At 27.8% G+C, this 17,443-nt stretch overlaps 2 long non-coding RNA genes across 2 annotated transcripts; both read right to left on the bottom strand.

The window, feature by feature from the left end:
• Positions 1–1,092: 1,092 nt before the first annotated feature.
• Positions 1,093–3,871, bottom strand: LOC145975442 (uncharacterized). Its single transcript, XR_014439974.1, has 3 exons — positions 2,853–3,871; positions 2,428–2,502; positions 1,093–2,146 (listed from the first exon to the last, which is right to left on the bottom strand). It is a non-coding gene; the product is annotated as an uncharacterized LOC145975442 (long non-coding RNA).
• Positions 3,872–13,632: 9,761 nt separating this feature from the next.
• On the bottom strand, positions 13,633–16,411 carry LOC145975446 (uncharacterized). Its single transcript, XR_014439978.1, has 3 exons — positions 15,393–16,411; positions 14,968–15,042; positions 13,633–14,686 (listed from the first exon to the last, which is right to left on the bottom strand). It is a non-coding gene; the product is annotated as an uncharacterized LOC145975446 (long non-coding RNA).
• Between the last annotated feature and the right edge of the window lie 1,032 nt (positions 16,412–17,443).

Here is a 17,443-nt window from a genome sequence, read left to right as displayed (position 1 = left end):
CATTTGCTAGCGTCCACCTGACATGAGGGACAGCGATAAGGCTTCTTCGCCAAGATAGCGATCACGTCCAAAAACGTGAAAAGAACGCAATTGTTTGCAATATAATTTATTATAAAATCGTAAATCAATAAATCGTAAATCAATAAATATTTAACGCGATTCGAAATTTTCGAAATACATTTAATTAAAAACGATAATCAAAGAAAATTATTTTGTTTTACAGATTTTAATTTCCGCGTGATCGATAATGTTCAATATTTCGCAATATTTTATTTTCGAATATACTTACGTTTCTATAATATTAAAAGCGCGACAAATTTTACGAGTAAAAAGCTAATATCTAATTATTGGGTTAACATCGTGTTTTTCTTGATTCACTTTTATTTAATAATCTTTATATTATGTAAAAGAGTTTTTTTACGGTATTTGCGCGAGTTTCTCGAATTTATTAATAATCTTTTAATATAAAAAAATAAGCTATCCAAATATTTGAATAATTTTGCAATAAAAATATTGAAATAAAATATATCAAATGTGTTAATTAAACAAATTTTCTTATTGTACGTATTCATCTAATTTCGTGTAATGTACAATAGATTTCTTTTACATTATTACAACTAGATTATAATTTATATACAATTGCAAAGAAAATTATTAAAAATAAAAAATAATATAATTACAATTTATAGATATAATTACAATGTTAGATACAATTTAATAATTGATGCTATTAGTATCAATATTCTCAACACAAGAAAATTGCAAAATTTTTATTATTTGAAATGATTAATCAATGATAATCAATGTATATGGATTCAAATAAGTTAGAAAAAAAAATTATTTAGATTGAATTACTTTTTTCTGTCAATATTTTATCGAATCAATATTATCATATTAGATACTAATAACATTCACATTCGAATTTAAAATTGTATAATTTTCAAAAAAATACAATTTTTAAGTGATAAAATATTAATACAATTTACAAAAAATAAAATATTAAATTTAATACATGTTATACGTATAATAAAATGCAACTTAAATGTACATTATGTATTTAAGTTACATTTTTTACATTTTCCATACATTTTCCATACATTTTTTTATTTTTATTTATAGTTTTTTTTATAATTAATTTCAATTCTTTATATATAATTTATTTAATTTTACATAAAATAAATTATATATATGAAAATACTCCTAAAAATAACATATTTTTATGGTTTTTTTCCTGAAAATAAATTTAATTTTTATATGCCCTAATAGCCCTAACAAACCTAACAGTCCTAACAGACTTAATAGCCCTAACAAGCCTAATACAGACCCCTAAAAATAACATATTTTTATGTTTTTTTTTCTTGAAAATAAATTTAACTTTTATATGCCCTAATAGCCCTAACAAACCTAACAGTCCTAACAGCCCTAACAGACTTAATAGCCTTAACAGACCTAATAAAGACCTAACATCCCTAACCGCCCTACTTGCTGGCTTACACCAGCAGAAATTCACGATAAGGTGAAATTTGGGGAACCCTAATTAGAAATCCGCGATAATGAGAAATTTAAGGAGCCCTAACCGGAAATTCGCGATAAAATTTAGGAAGCCTTAGCCGCGCAACACATCTTTTGGCCAATATTGCCAATATTGATATGTATTTTTCAAGCCAGTTATCTCTTCTTCTGGCCATATTCATTTTGACGACTAATAATTTGTTTACGATCGTACGATATTACGATCGTATTTTAACGTACGCCATTAAGTCGTCAGAAATCGCAAAATATAAATTATCATGCATATATAAAATATAATTAGCATGCATTTTAACTCTCCGTCGTCGGGTTGCTTATAAATATCTTTATCTTTTAGATTAAATATTTAGAAATTAAAAATCTATTTTTAAAAAGGCCGTTTTATAAAGGCCGATATATATAATGGAAATAAATATTTCATGTACCTCTATATCTATTGTTATTTTAAAAATATTTTTTCTTTTACTTTAATTTTTACACGCGTATTATCCCGCCAACCGAGAGTTAGAAGCAACGGATTTTTTCATGCATTTACAAATCCTTTGCTTCAAAATAAAAGGTTGTTACTTACCGGCACTGATGCGCAACAGCGGAGTTAATATTGAAGCTACGTTGTCTGTAACATACAAATATAAAATGCAAATTATATAAATGTTCAAAATAATTAATATTTTAAGAAATTATTATTGGACTCATTGAATTTTATATCCGATGCACGCAATTATAAATAAATATATAAATATGAAATAATTTTATAAGTAATTAATTTTTTTAAGTAGAAACTTTTATATAGAAAAAATTATAAAAATTTTCCCAATTTTTTCATGTTTAAATCATTCATATAAATCAAATTAATTTATTTATTTATATAAAATTAATATAAATAATAATACTCACCATCAGGTTGCTCCGCCGGTGCAAGATGCCTTTCCTAGGCCTGCTCCTCCTCTCAGATCATCTGGGTTGTTGCATCTATAACATACATATAGAAAATCCAAATTATAATAATGTCCAAAAAATTAATATTTCAAAAAATTATTATTTGTATATATTGAATTTTATATTCGATCCATATAATAATAAGCAGATTAATAAAATAATTCTATAAATTAAAAAAAAAACATTATTAATAATTCTTTAATAACTTTATAAAAGCTTATACCTTTACAAGATTATAGCTTTTATTTAAAAATCTTATTCTTCAATTCTCTTCTTTAAATCATATAAATAAAAAATCAAATTACGCGATTAATTGTTTAATTTAAATTATAATAAATATATTTAATATTTAATATATAATTGTAAATAAATAAATTATTTACCAGAAGGTTGCTCTGCCGAAGCCCGATGCCTCTCCTAGGCCTCCTCCTCCTCTCAGTCTTAGACGCGCGATACTTTCAGCGGCACTCCCGCACTCACGTGCGATATTTTTATATCGCTACTTTCGCACTTTTACGCGCGATACTGGACGGTTCCCGCACTATTCGATACGATTAAAAATTTTCTGTTTGGTCGCGCGATGTATATATTTAATATATATATACTTTAAACGGCACTCCCGGTTTCGATACGAGCGAAAATCCCATTTCACTGACGAGAGTCATCTTCGAGTCAACAGGTTGGGAATTCAACGACATCTTACCTCCAAACAAGAGTTAAGTCCGAAACGGAAGAAAACTATCGATTGATGGAATCAACGCGAATGAAGTTCACTCGACTCTTGTTCGTGCATAATATCTCATGGCTGTTAGAACAAGAGAAGGGACCCATTAACGACGATTCCAAGCAATCGATCGAATTCTAACCGATCCGTACCGAACTGGAGCCCGAAGCAGAGCGTGACCTCAATCAGCCGAACTTGAGCAAAAGCTCAAAACCGCGCGCCCATGTACACAGTACTGGACATACGTGTGCGCGGCCGGCATCACCAAGTGCCGCGATGCACGAGGCGTGAGAATTTCGTTACATTCGCAACGACTCAATGAGACATCCCGGTTAGTTGACGTCGGAAGATGACAACTCGATGACAAATAAGTGAAATTGGGATTGCGAGAAAGTCCAACGCGAAAACGCGATGACGCGATGACGCGAAAAAGCTAAACGCGAAAACGCGGTAACGAGACGCCGCCGTCCGCGACACGTTGACGGCACCGACGACGAAAAGTCGACGACGCAATCTGCGTCCAGCGCATTAAATGCGCGTGCGATCCATTGCGACTCGTGGCAATGCTGTGCAAATGGGTACTTAGCTTCCTCTTCAGGCTCCTTAAGATTTATCTTAAAGAAAAGAATTTAAGATAAACCTCAAGGGACCATCCAAGTACTGAGCCACCCCACCTCGTCAAGGTGTACCCATGGGGGGTTATATTATATAAATTTATAATATAATTTGTGAAAGAGACAAAGAAATTTATATTATATATAATTTTACATAATTTGTGTGAAATTATATCATTCAATAATGTAATCTAAATCATTAGAGCTTCCGATTTTTATGTCACGTACGCAATAAGTGCATTTAGTTAAAATAATTTTTTTTTTCATTGTAATGTCTACTTATATATTGTTGAATAAAAAATTACACGACGATCATTTTCTTTAATAAAAAAAAATTGGAATCTAATTCACAGAGATGTTGTAATAATAAATAACAATGAGAAAATTATATAATATAAATAACAATGAGAAAATTATATAATAATTATATTGTATATAATATTATATTGTATATTATATATAATAATTATTGTCGCAATTGCTGCTCCTTAGATTTGCAACAGCGTTCATATTAATACGTGAACTGCTTAACTCTTTTTCTTATTATTTATTTCCGTTCTTACATGCGAAATGTTGACCGAGAGATAAAAGCAATCTGAATAAGAAAAATATCTAATTGTACATATAAAACATACTATCTTAAACTGAATCGATGAAAATTTTATTGATTAAAAATGTAACACAACGTATCATTTAAATACACGGAAAAAAAGGACATTCTTGTTTTGAAAATATATTTAGTTTTAACATGAAAATCTTGAAGTGAGATTGCGTTAATTAAAGAAAAATATAATTGCTTGAATAATTGCTTACTTGAATGAAGCCATTTTATATAGTTCAATAAAAAAAAATATATTCTTATGATTTAAGATTTAATTTTCTTGAATGGAAAAGAAACAATGTTAGATAGAAAATAATATTTTTAAATCAAAGATTATAATTTTCTTAAAGTAGAATTAAATAATTAAATATTCTTGAGATGACAATTATAATATTAAAACAAGGCTATAATATTGTTGAAATTTAAAATTATTAAATTCTTCTAAGAAGATTATAAATTGTTGCATATATACGAAACAATGAACGCCTTAATTTAAAGTATATAAGTCTTGATTTGACACTTATTTTTTTCTGTGTAAGCATTGTGTTACATTTTTTTATAACATTCTTTGCGAATTATTTATATAGAATAATAAATGTGTTTTTAAAATCTGCAAATAATTTTTTAGAAAATATAGTTAAAATGTTTTAAATATATTTTTTTCTAAGTGCGAATCGAAATCATCAATGAATTAATATTAATGTACATTAATGTTAATTACAATACCTTACAGCTGAAAATTAAAAGAATATGTGTATATGTAAACATTTATACATGACGTATATGTAACATTTTAAATGACATTGATTGCTTTAATCGTAATATATGAATAATATATAAAGTGCGCCTTTAATAAATTGAGTTTAAAGAGAAAGTGCTCGAAACTACATCGTTATAAACGAGTGTGTAAGTAACTGAAATATATGAAATAAATTTGTGTAACTAAATTAAGACAAATCTTATACGCGATAAGAAAATGATGACAAGTGGACACGTAAATCGGTACATTATTTTAGTTTAGTTTTTATCTGCGTATCAAATTACAACAGATAAAGTCGAGCCGATCTGCTCGCTCGAGCTTGCCCTTTAAAAGCAATTAGAGAAAAGGCTGCAACGAGGATGCGAAAAGAAATAGGACGCGAATAAGACGCGAGATATTTCACGAGCGACGAAATCCGAGTTTTCTACTTTTGGATTTAAGGATCAAGGATATAATTACTATAATTATTGGCTATCGATCGAATCCACATTGATTATTTAGGTCAGAAAAAATTCGGGATGCTACCGATATATTGAACATCTGACGCGAATATTAATCGTTACGCAAGACCAAACACAAATGAAGTGCAAATACATTCAATTTTAATATTTTTATAAATCTATTTCGTATAAAATTAAGTATCTAAATTTATTGATTGTATAATTAATTATTACGCGCAATCAATTTTTTTTGCCTTCAGATATATAATATTGTAAATTGTAAATATCAAGAATCGTCTTGAATATAAAACTTTTAATAAATTCAATCTATTAAAAAATATCTAATTCTTATATATAAAGAATATAATAATTACATTATTGTGAAATATTTTATAAAATATCTTAAAATATCAATTTGTACGAAAACTATTTTATTATATTATTTGGAATATTTTAAAATAAAAACTGAAATATTTTTTATATATGCGTTATTTATTAGATGATAATTTAGAATAAATTACTTTCGAAAAGATGAAAAAGAAACAATAATAAATGTCTGAAAGTAATATATGAATGATAAATACTTTATAAATGACGTACACCGCATATTTCGTTGCTGATAATTTTTTGCAATTGAAAGAAATTTAGTACTAATTCGCAGATATTTAACGACAATAAATAATAATGAAAAAATTATTAATATACTATATAATGATTATTGTTAAAATTATTGCAATTCTCTATTTTTTGACGGCATTTATATTAATAGTACGCCTTTAATCGAGTTTAAAGAGAAAGTGCTCGAAACTACATCATTATAAACGAGTGTGTAAGTAACTGAAATATATGAAATAAATTTGTGTAACTAAATTAAGCATAAATCTTATACGCGATAAGAAAGTCGATGATAGGTGGACACGTAAATCGGTACATTATTTTAGTTTAGTTTTTATCTGCGTATCAAATTACAGTAGATAAAGCCGAGCCGATGCTCGCTCGAGCTTGCCCTTTAAAGGCAATTAGAGATAAGGCGAGAGAGAGAAAGATCCAAGAAGAAACGCGAATAAATATAGTATTATATGTATATGTATATATAAGTATGTGTGTGTGTGTGTGTGTGTGTGTGTGTGTGTGTGGGTGTGTGTGTGTGTGTATGGTATATTAACACGAATTAAAAGATCGAAAGATTAATCTAATTGAAAGTCATGATATAGTAATTGCTTAATTAATAATTAATTTATGCTCGCATTTTAAGCAAATTTAAAATATCGGAAATATCGAAATATATTTGACCCTGTGTGTGAACATTATTAGATAAATAATTATTATTCGTAAGGATTGATAATCGAAAAATTATAATAAAATTTATCATTTTTACCGTTATTTCCATTTTTATTTTTGCAATTATGATCTTTAATAAAGATTTATCATCGTAATAAAAAAATTCATATTGTTTATCAAAAGTTTAAATTAGATTTAAAAGTATATTATTGCCTCTTTTCGGCGATAATGATTGATTATTTCACTGTATCTATTCCGTGAATAGCTATCATTACAGAGATCGCGTATAGTTTGACAATTCAATAAAATTAATAATAAAATTCCAATAAAATTAAATACATTTGTTTATAAAATTAACTTTGTTCTACGTTGGCAAAGGTTCTTCGTTTCTTTTGGAATATATTAAAGATTCTTTTATAATTAAATTTTACGAAATATAAAATTATTAAATTTATAGTATTTAATATTTAGAAATAAATAGGTAATTAGAATATTTTGTGTTATATTTTATTTTTATGTAGCTAAATTATACGATATTATGTAAATTAATTATACGATATTATTTATTAAAAGACTAATATATCTTTTACGAATCTTTTTATTAAGTTAATTATTTAGATCTACGGGATAGAGAAGTACGATTCGCTCGACGTTTTTATGAGATCAAATTAAATACTAATTCATTACAAATGTTGTTTTCATTATTGATATATATATGCAGTACATGTATATTAATACGAATTATAGAATCGAAAGTTTAATAAAAAAGTGAAAGTCATGATACAATAATTGTTTAATTAATAATTAATTTAAGAATATACGACGAATATATTCGCACTACGATCTTTACTGCTCGAGTGTTGCCGTGTGAATGATACCAAAACCGTATGACTAGCGCGCTATTGTTTACATCGTCAAGGCCGAACACCGTGTTATTGTCCATTCGTCATATCGAAATATATTGTATTATATTATATTATATTTTATATTATAATATAATATAATATAAATATGTTAAAGTACGTAAAATATTTCGATGACGAACAGACAATAATACCGACCTTGGCGTAAACAATACATATTTATATTTCATTATATTATATTATATTATATTATATTATATTATATTATATTATATTATATTATATTTTACGTATTTTAATACAGCATATAATTTTTCGATATTGATCGCGATCGCGTCTAGAAAAGGATTTAACGGAGCGTCTTGTATACTACTACTTTACTCTTTGAGTGTCGTCGCGCGAATGATAATAGAGCGAAAAAATTAGTCGGAAAGACTGTGTTATTATTATTTTTTATCGAAACATTTTTCAAGACTATGGCATATAAACATTAGCGCGCTATTGTTTACGCCGTCAAGGTCGGTGTTATTGTCTGTTCGTCATCGAAATATTTTACGTACTTTAACACATACACACACACACACACACACACACACACACACATATACACATGTGGAATATATTAAAGTATATAGCAACAAATATAGCAACAAATTAAATCTAAACTACCCTTAGGTAAAGAATAATTTTCTGCGCCCAAAATATCGAAAAATATCGTAAAATATCGCAATGCTAGAAATCCTAAACTATCCCTAGATAATTAATATTACCCTGCGCTTCAAAATATCGCAAAGTATCGCAATAAATTAAACCTAAACTACCCCTTGATACGGAATAATACTCCGCGCTACAAATATCGCAAGATATCGTAAAATATCGCATTGTATTTAAACTTATACTATCCCTAAATAATTAACATTACACTGTGTTCCCAAATATCGCAAAATACCGCAATATAAATAAACCTAAACTACCAATAGATACAGAATATTACTCTACGTCCGTAAATATCGCAAAATATCGTAAAATGTCGCATTGTATTTAATCTTATACTGTCCCTAGATAATTAATATTACACTGTGCCGCAAAATATCGCAATATAAATAAACTTAAACTATCCCTATAGATACAGAGTAATACTCTGCACTCCAATTATCGCACGATATCATAAAATATTATTTGGTCTGCGAATATGTTGGATATATTTGCGATAGACTATGGGAAATATATTTTTCCAAGAAAATGATTGGTTTTTTGCTAACAAATTATAAAATATTAATAGCAGAAATGGAGCGATTGAATATTTCGATAAAGAAGTCGAGGAGCAATTATTCTACCAAAAAGTCAAGAGGAAAAGTTGATTATTTTCTTACAGATATAGTTTTAAACAATAGAGCTGATATATTATGTTTAAATGTTCGCACCATCAACCTTTCAGCACAATTTCTGGTTTTATTCCGTGCTATGTACACGAAATGCCAGTGTTAAATTTTTAATATAAACGAATCTTGTGGTCCTCTCTCTCTCTCTCTCTCGCTCTCTCTCTCTCTCTCTCTCTCTCTCTCTCTCTCTCTCTCTCTCTCTTTCTCTCTCTCTCTCTCTCTCTCTCTCTATATATATATATATATATATATATATATATATATATATACATAAATACATAAATATTTTGTGGTCACGGTAAATATTGTAAAATCATCGATCTTTAATAGTATCTCGTCAGTGGATATGCTTTCGAATGTTCCACTTTATAGCAAATTTTTTATATTATTTTATTATAGTTTTCATAACATCAAAATATTTAATGCTTGATGCTTTATATATTATAATACAATGTGCTAAATTATAAAGTGTAACATAATTATATAAAGTATTACTACGCATTTTTATCCAATGTATCTTCTTCTTCAAATCTTTGCAGTGTTGTAATCTGTCGCATTCCCAAGACCATAGGGACTCGTGCTTCTTCCTTCTCTCTCTCTCTCTCTCTCTCTCTCTTCATGCTTTTATCATTCTTTTACTTTCATCTTATTCAAAAAATGTAATAATTACTAATTAACTATTATAATATAATATATTATAATATAATTATTATATTCATAATTAATAATTATTAATATAATAATTATAATTACGGGGTATCTCTCTTAGTCTGACTCTTTTTCTTTGACCTATCCGGCATGGGTGACCCTACCAGTAATTAAGGTCGGTGTTCATATAGTCTTATATTTAAGATCGTTTTAAGTAAAATTTAGAAAATGTTTATTATTTCATTGAGATTGAACAGAATTTTAAGATGCGAAGACCATATTTAAGATGATTAAATATAAAAACAGATTATATAAATACCGGCCTATGTTACCGCCGGCATAGCTCTCCGGATCATTAGAGTACTCAAACCTCCTCACCCGGCAAATGCCTTCGTTAAGGTGGAGATACCATCGAGGAGGTAAAATTTTTTTATTTTATTTTCTTTTAATAGTGTAGGTTTTTCAAATTTTCCAAATAGAAAATATAATACATAGAATTTATAAAAAATATATATGTATATTATATAATTATAAAATATTATAATGTATAATTACATAGCTTGCAGTCATATAAAAATATATTACAAAATATACATTATAATTATAATACAATTTATAAATACATAAAATTTTCCGTTGAAAATATATAGTATATAATACATAATTATAACAATAATAAAAAATACATTATATATAAAACATAAAATAATACATAACAAATTGTTATATAGAATATATACATAGCATATTTTATTATATTACACGAAAATATCAGAAATGCGTACAATTTATTAGAAATTTTTAGATTGGCGTAGCGCTGATAATCTATCGCAACCAAAAGAATCATTAATAAATTTATCGATTATGTCTTTCAATAAGAAAAAGTACCCGGAATTTTAATGCATTTTGTAAGGTTTTCTAAAAGAAATGTTCGATGACGCGAAAAGATAAGTAAAGCATCGATGTTACCCAACGATTAAATCAGAAAAAAAATCGCGGTTTAAATTTCGCGAATGTATATGATGAATAAAAAAAATTGATAAAAATAGTAATATTTAATTACAATACACATAATTTCTATAATCGGAATACAACGTGCGCACACGCAATATAATTATTATCATTTCATGTGACAATAAAAATATTGCAACATTAGAGGCGCATTTCATATAATTTGTAAATAATATACGTAAGGAATTAAACGCGGATGTAGAATCTATAATACTCGATTTCTTTCCAAATATACAATTTCATGTAAATTTCGCGATCAAAAGTATATAAAAATATATATCTTGTTTCGCGGACAATTGCAAATAGGCTAAACTTTAATGTTCCTTAAAATAATCGCGTTATCGCCACGTTCAATGAAGGATAACTGGCCCAACGATTAAACCAGATCAAAATCCCTCTGCCGAGTGATACGCTGGTTAATATCTAACAGAGAGAAGAACGATCTTAAAAGTGGAAAGCGACCTCAATTTGTCTTATTTCTTCTATTTCGGATCCCGCGGAATCGATCCACAAAGGAAAGTTAAGTGATTCATTGAACGTCATAAGTCCCGCTACAGGAAGGAACGAATCCCCGATCTTCCTGATTGCTCCCAATAACAGTGATTTCGGCAGCGAATTAACGACTGTTACCCTTATTATCATTTTCAATACATGAGATTAAACTTCGCGTGAAAAAAAACATGTTCTTCCATTGTAAGAAATATCTTTTTTTACTAAAAAAATGACTGGATATAATGATTTTTATATACATGTTACAATCGAGTATATTTAGGAAAAATGAAATACATGCGCTTTTATCGTTGCTCGGTTAAATGTATGAATAATAATAACTTTAGGGTACCAAATGTGCTCGAGACAAATCAAATCCGATAACAGCGAGATTTAAAAAAAAATTCAATTTGAATATTTAGCAACATCAAATGGAAGATTATCAAGAAATTAATTTTTCTGTTGCATTTAACACTTAACACGTGACAATAATTTACAGAATCTTACTGATATCAGAGTACCCATTCGATTTGTCTCGAACTTTTTAATTACTCACACATTTTATATTATATCATGCATCATCCTAATATATTATTAAGAATAATACAAAAAAAGGGTTTTTGCAAATACATCACAATTTGCGCACATGTATTTTATTATATATACATATACACTCGTCTTATCTAAAATAAATGTAATATACTGAGATAGTGGAACGTCCAGTGCCTGCAAGTGGTTTCTTAAAAGAAACCAAAAATAAAATTAATTCAAAATTAATTAATAAAATATACTTGTTTGTAACCATAATTTTTCAAATAATAAAAATTTTGCACAAAAAAGTTTGCGCAAAAACTTATTAAATTAAATTTATATTTGAAAAAGTGAATTTTATCTATTATATCCATTTTTGAACTATTATTAAATATTTTCATTATTAAAATAATATTGATATTAATGGAAGAACATTTTTAATAAAAAAAAAGAAAATATATCTTCTCTCAAAGTATACTTAATGAATTTTGTATTTTATATTTAATAAAATCGATTTCAAATGTACGGTGATCGTCGTTAAATCACTGCCAAAAACATTGTTTTCAGGAACCGCCAAGAAAACCTGGGTTTAATTCCTACTCTGTAATGGAAACTTCCAATTTTCAATGAGGCACCGAACTAAGCATTGCGGATAGAGCCCACAAAAACCGACGAGAAATAACTCTCCGCAATGAAGATCGTTTCGACTCTCCGCCAGTACAAACCGCATTTGCTAGCGTCCACCTGACATGAGGGACAGCGATAAGGCTTCTTCGCCAAGATAGCGATCACGTCCAAAAACGTGAAAAGAACGCAATTGTTTGCAATATAATTTATTATAAAATCGTAAATCAATAAATCGTAAATCAATAAATATTTAACGCGATTCGAAATTTTCGAAATACATTTAATTAAAAACGATAATCAAAGAAAATTATTTTGTTTTACAGATTTTAATTTCCGCGTGATCGATAATGTTCAATATTTCGCAATATTTTATTTTCGAATATACTTACGTTTCTATAATATTAAAAGCGCGACAAATTTTACGAGTAAAAAGCTAATATCTAATTATTGGGTTAACATCGTGTTTTTCTTGATTCACTTTTATTTAATAATCTTTATATTATGTAAAAGAGTTTTTTTACGGTATTTGCGCGAGTTTCTCGAATTTATTAATAATCTTTTAATATAAAAAAATAAGCTATCCAAATATTTGAATAATTTTGCAATAAAAATATTGAAATAAAATATATCAAATGTGTTAATTAAACAAATTTTCTTATTGTACGTATTCATCTAATTTCGTGTAATGTACAATAGATTTCTTTTACATTATTACAACTAGATTATAATTTATATACAATTGCAAAGAAAATTATTAAAAATAAAAAATAATATAATTACAATTTATAGATATAATTACAATGTTAGATACAATTTAATAATTGATGCTATTAGTATCAATATTCTCAACACAAGAAAATTGCAAAATTTTTATTATTTGAAATGATTAATCAATGATAATCAATGTATATGGATTCAAATAAGTTAGAAAAAAAAATTATTTAGATTGAATTACTTTTTTCTGTCAATATTTTATCGAATCAATATTATCATATTAGATACTAATAACATTCACATTCGAATTTAAAATTGTATAATTTTCAAAAAAATACAATTTTTAAGTGATAAAATATTAATACAATTTACAAAAAATAAAATATTAAATTTAATACATGTTATACGTATAATAAAATGCAACTTAAATGTACATTATGTATTTAAGTTACATTTTTTACATTTTCCATACATTTTCCATACATTTTTTTATTTTTATTTATAGTTTTTTTTATAATTAATTTCAATTCTTTATATATAATTTATTTAATTTTACATAAAATAAATTATATATATGAAAATACTCCTAAAAATAACATATTTTTATGGTTTTTTTCCTGAAAATAAATTTAATTTTTATATGCCCTAATAGCCCTAACAAACCTAACAGTCCTAACAGACTTAATAGCCCTAACAAGCCTAATACAGACCCCTAAAAATAACATATTTTTATGTTTTTTTTTCTTGAAAATAAATTTAACTTTTATATGCCCTAATAGCCCTAACAAACCTAACAGTCCTAACAGCCCTAACAGACTTAATAGCCTTAACAGACCTAATAAAGACCTAACATCCCTAACCGCCCTACTTGCTGGCTTACACCAGCAGAAATTCACGATAAGGTGAAATTTGGGGAACCCTAATTAGAAATCCGCGATAATGAGAAATTTAAGGAGCCCTAACCGGAAATTCGCGATAAAATTTAGGAAGCCTTAGCCGCGCAACACATCTTTTGGCCAATATTGCCAATATTGATATGTATTTTTCAAGCCAGTTATCTCTTCTTCTGGCCATATTCATTTTGACGACTAATAATTTGTTTACGATCGTACGATATTACGATCGTATTTTAACGTACGCCATTAAGTCGTCAGAAATCGCAAAATATAAATTATCATGCATATATAAAATATAATTAGCATGCATTTTAACTCTCCGTCGTCGGGTTGCTTATAAATATCTTTATCTTTTAGATTAAATATTTAGAAATTAAAAATCTATTTTTAAAAAGGCCGTTTTATAAAGGCCGATATATATAATGGAAATAAATATTTCATGTACCTCTATATCTATTGTTATTTTAAAAATATTTTTTCTTTTACTTTAATTTTTACACGCGTATTATCCCGCCAACCGAGAGTTAGAAGCAACGGATTTTTTCATGCATTTACAAATCCTTTGCTTCAAAATAAAAGGTTGTTACTTACCGGCACTGATGCGCAACAGCGGAGTTAATATTGAAGCTACGTTGTCTGTAACATACAAATATAAAATGCAAATTATATAAATGTTCAAAATAATTAATATTTTAAGAAATTATTATTGGACTCATTGAATTTTATATCCGATGCACGCAATTATAAATAAATATATAAATATGAAATAATTTTATAAGTAATTAATTTTTTTAAGTAGAAACTTTTATATAGAAAAAATTATAAAAATTTTCCCAATTTTTTCATGTTTAAATCATTCATATAAATCAAATTAATTTATTTATTTATATAAAATTAATATAAATAATAATACTCACCATCAGGTTGCTCCGCCGGTGCAAGATGCCTTTCCTAGGCCTGCTCCTCCTCTCAGATCATCTGGGTTGTTGCATCTATAACATACATATAGAAAATCCAAATTATAATAATGTCCAAAAAATTAATATTTCAAAAAATTATTATTTGTATATATTGAATTTTATATTCGATCCATATAATAATAAGCAGATTAATAAAATAATTCTATAAATTAAAAAAAAAACATTATTAATAATTCTTTAATAACTTTATAAAAGCTTATACCTTTACAAGATTATAGCTTTTATTTAAAAATCTTATTCTTCAATTCTCTTCTTTAAATCATATAAATAAAAAATCAAATTACGCGATTAATTGTTTAATTTAAATTATAATAAATATATTTAATATTTAATATATAATTGTAAATAAATAAATTATTTACCAGAAGGTTGCTCTGCCGAAGCCCGATGCCTCTCCTAGGCCTCCTCCTCCTCTCAGTCTTAGACGCGCGATACTTTCAGCGGCACTCCCGCACTCACGTGCGATATTTTTATATCGCTACTTTCGCACTTTTACGCGCGATACTGGACGGTTCCCGCACTATTCGATACGATTAAAAATTTTCTGTTTGGTCGCGCGATGTATATATTTAATATATATATACTTTAAACGGCACTCCCGGTTTCGATACGAGCGAAAATCCCATTTCACTGACGAGAGTCATCTTCGAGTCAACAGGTTGGGAATTCAACGACATCTTACCTCCAAACAAGAGTTAAGTCCGAAACGGAAGAAAACTATCGATTGATGGAATCAACGCGAATGAAGTTCACTCGACTCTTGTTCGTGCATAATATCTCATGGCTGTTAGAACAAGAGAAGGGACCCATTAACGACGATTCCAAGCAATCGATCGAATTCTAACCGATCCGTACCGAACTGGAGCCCGAAGCAGAGCGTGACCTCAATCAGCCGAACTTGAGCAAAAGCTCAAAACCGCGCGCCCATGTACACAGTACTGGACATACGTGTGCGCGGCCGGCATCACCAAGTGCCGCGATGCACGAGGCGTGAGAATTTCGTTACATTCGCAACGACTCAATGAGACATCCCGGTTAGTTGACGTCGGAAGATGACAACTCGATGACAAATAAGTGAAATTGGGATTGCGAGAAAGTCCAACGCGAAAACGCGATGACGCGATGACGCGAAAAAGCTAAACGCGAAAACGCGGTAACGAGACGCCGCCGTCCGCGACACGTTGACGGCACCGACGACGAAAAGTCGACGACGCAATCTGCGTCCAGCGCATTAAATGCGCGTGCGATCCATTGCGACTCGTGGCAATGCTGTGCAAATGGGTACTTAGCTTCCTCTTCAGGCTCCTTAAGATTTATCTTAAAGAAAAGAATTTAAGATAAACCTCAAGGGACCATCCAAGTACTGAGCCACCCCACCTCGTCAAGGTGTACCCATGGGGGGTTATATTATATAAATTTATAATATAATTTGTGAAAGAGACAAAGAAATTTATATTATATATAATTTTACATAATTTGTGTGAAATTATATCATTCAATAATGTAATCTAAATCATTAGAGCTTCCGATTTTTATGTCACGTACGCAATAAGTGCATTTAGTTAAAATCATTTTTTTTTTCATTGTAATGTCTACTTATATATTGTTGAATAAAAAATTACACGACGATCATTTTCTTTAATAAAAAAAAATTGGAATCTAATTCACAGAGATGTTGTAATAATAAATAACAATGAGAAAATTATATAATATAAATAACAATGAGAAAATTATATAATAATTATATTGTATATAATATTATATTGTATATTATATATAATAATTATTGTCGCAATTGCTGCTCCTTAGATTTGCAACAGCGTTCATATTAATACGTGAACTGCTTAACTCTTTTTCTTATTATTTATTTCCGTTCTTACATGCGAAATGTTGACCGAGAGATAAAAGCAATCTGAATAAGAAAAATATCTAATTGTACATATAAAACATACTATCTTAAACTGAATCGATGAAAATTTTATTGATTAAAAATGTAACACAACGTATCATTTAAATACACGGAAAAAAAGGACATTCTTGTTTTGAAAATATATTTAGTTTTAACATGAAAATCTTGAAGTGAGATTGCGTTAATTAAAGAAAAATATAATTGCTTGAATAATTGCTTACTTGAATGAAGCCATTTTATATAGTTCAATAAAAAAAAATATATTCTTATGATTTAAGATTTAATTTTCTTGAATGGAAAAGAAACAATGTTAGATAGAAAATAATATTTTTAAATCAAAGATTATAATTTTCTTAAAGTAGAATTAAATAATTAAATATTCTTGAGATGACAATTATAATATTAAAACAAGGCTATAATATTGTTGAAATTTAAAATTATTAAATTCTTCTAAGAAGATTATAAATTGTTGCATATATACGAAACAATGAACGCCTTAATTTA

This window comes from Camponotus vicinus, unplaced genomic scaffold (genome assembly GCF_025532165.1).
Source record: "Camponotus vicinus isolate PSW18456_S1 unplaced genomic scaffold, iyCamVici1.0 SCAF_8, whole genome shotgun sequence".
Lineage (NCBI taxonomy): Eukaryota > Metazoa > Arthropoda > Insecta > Hymenoptera > Formicidae > Camponotus > Camponotus vicinus.
This window is presented reverse-complemented; position numbering and strand designations above follow the sequence as displayed.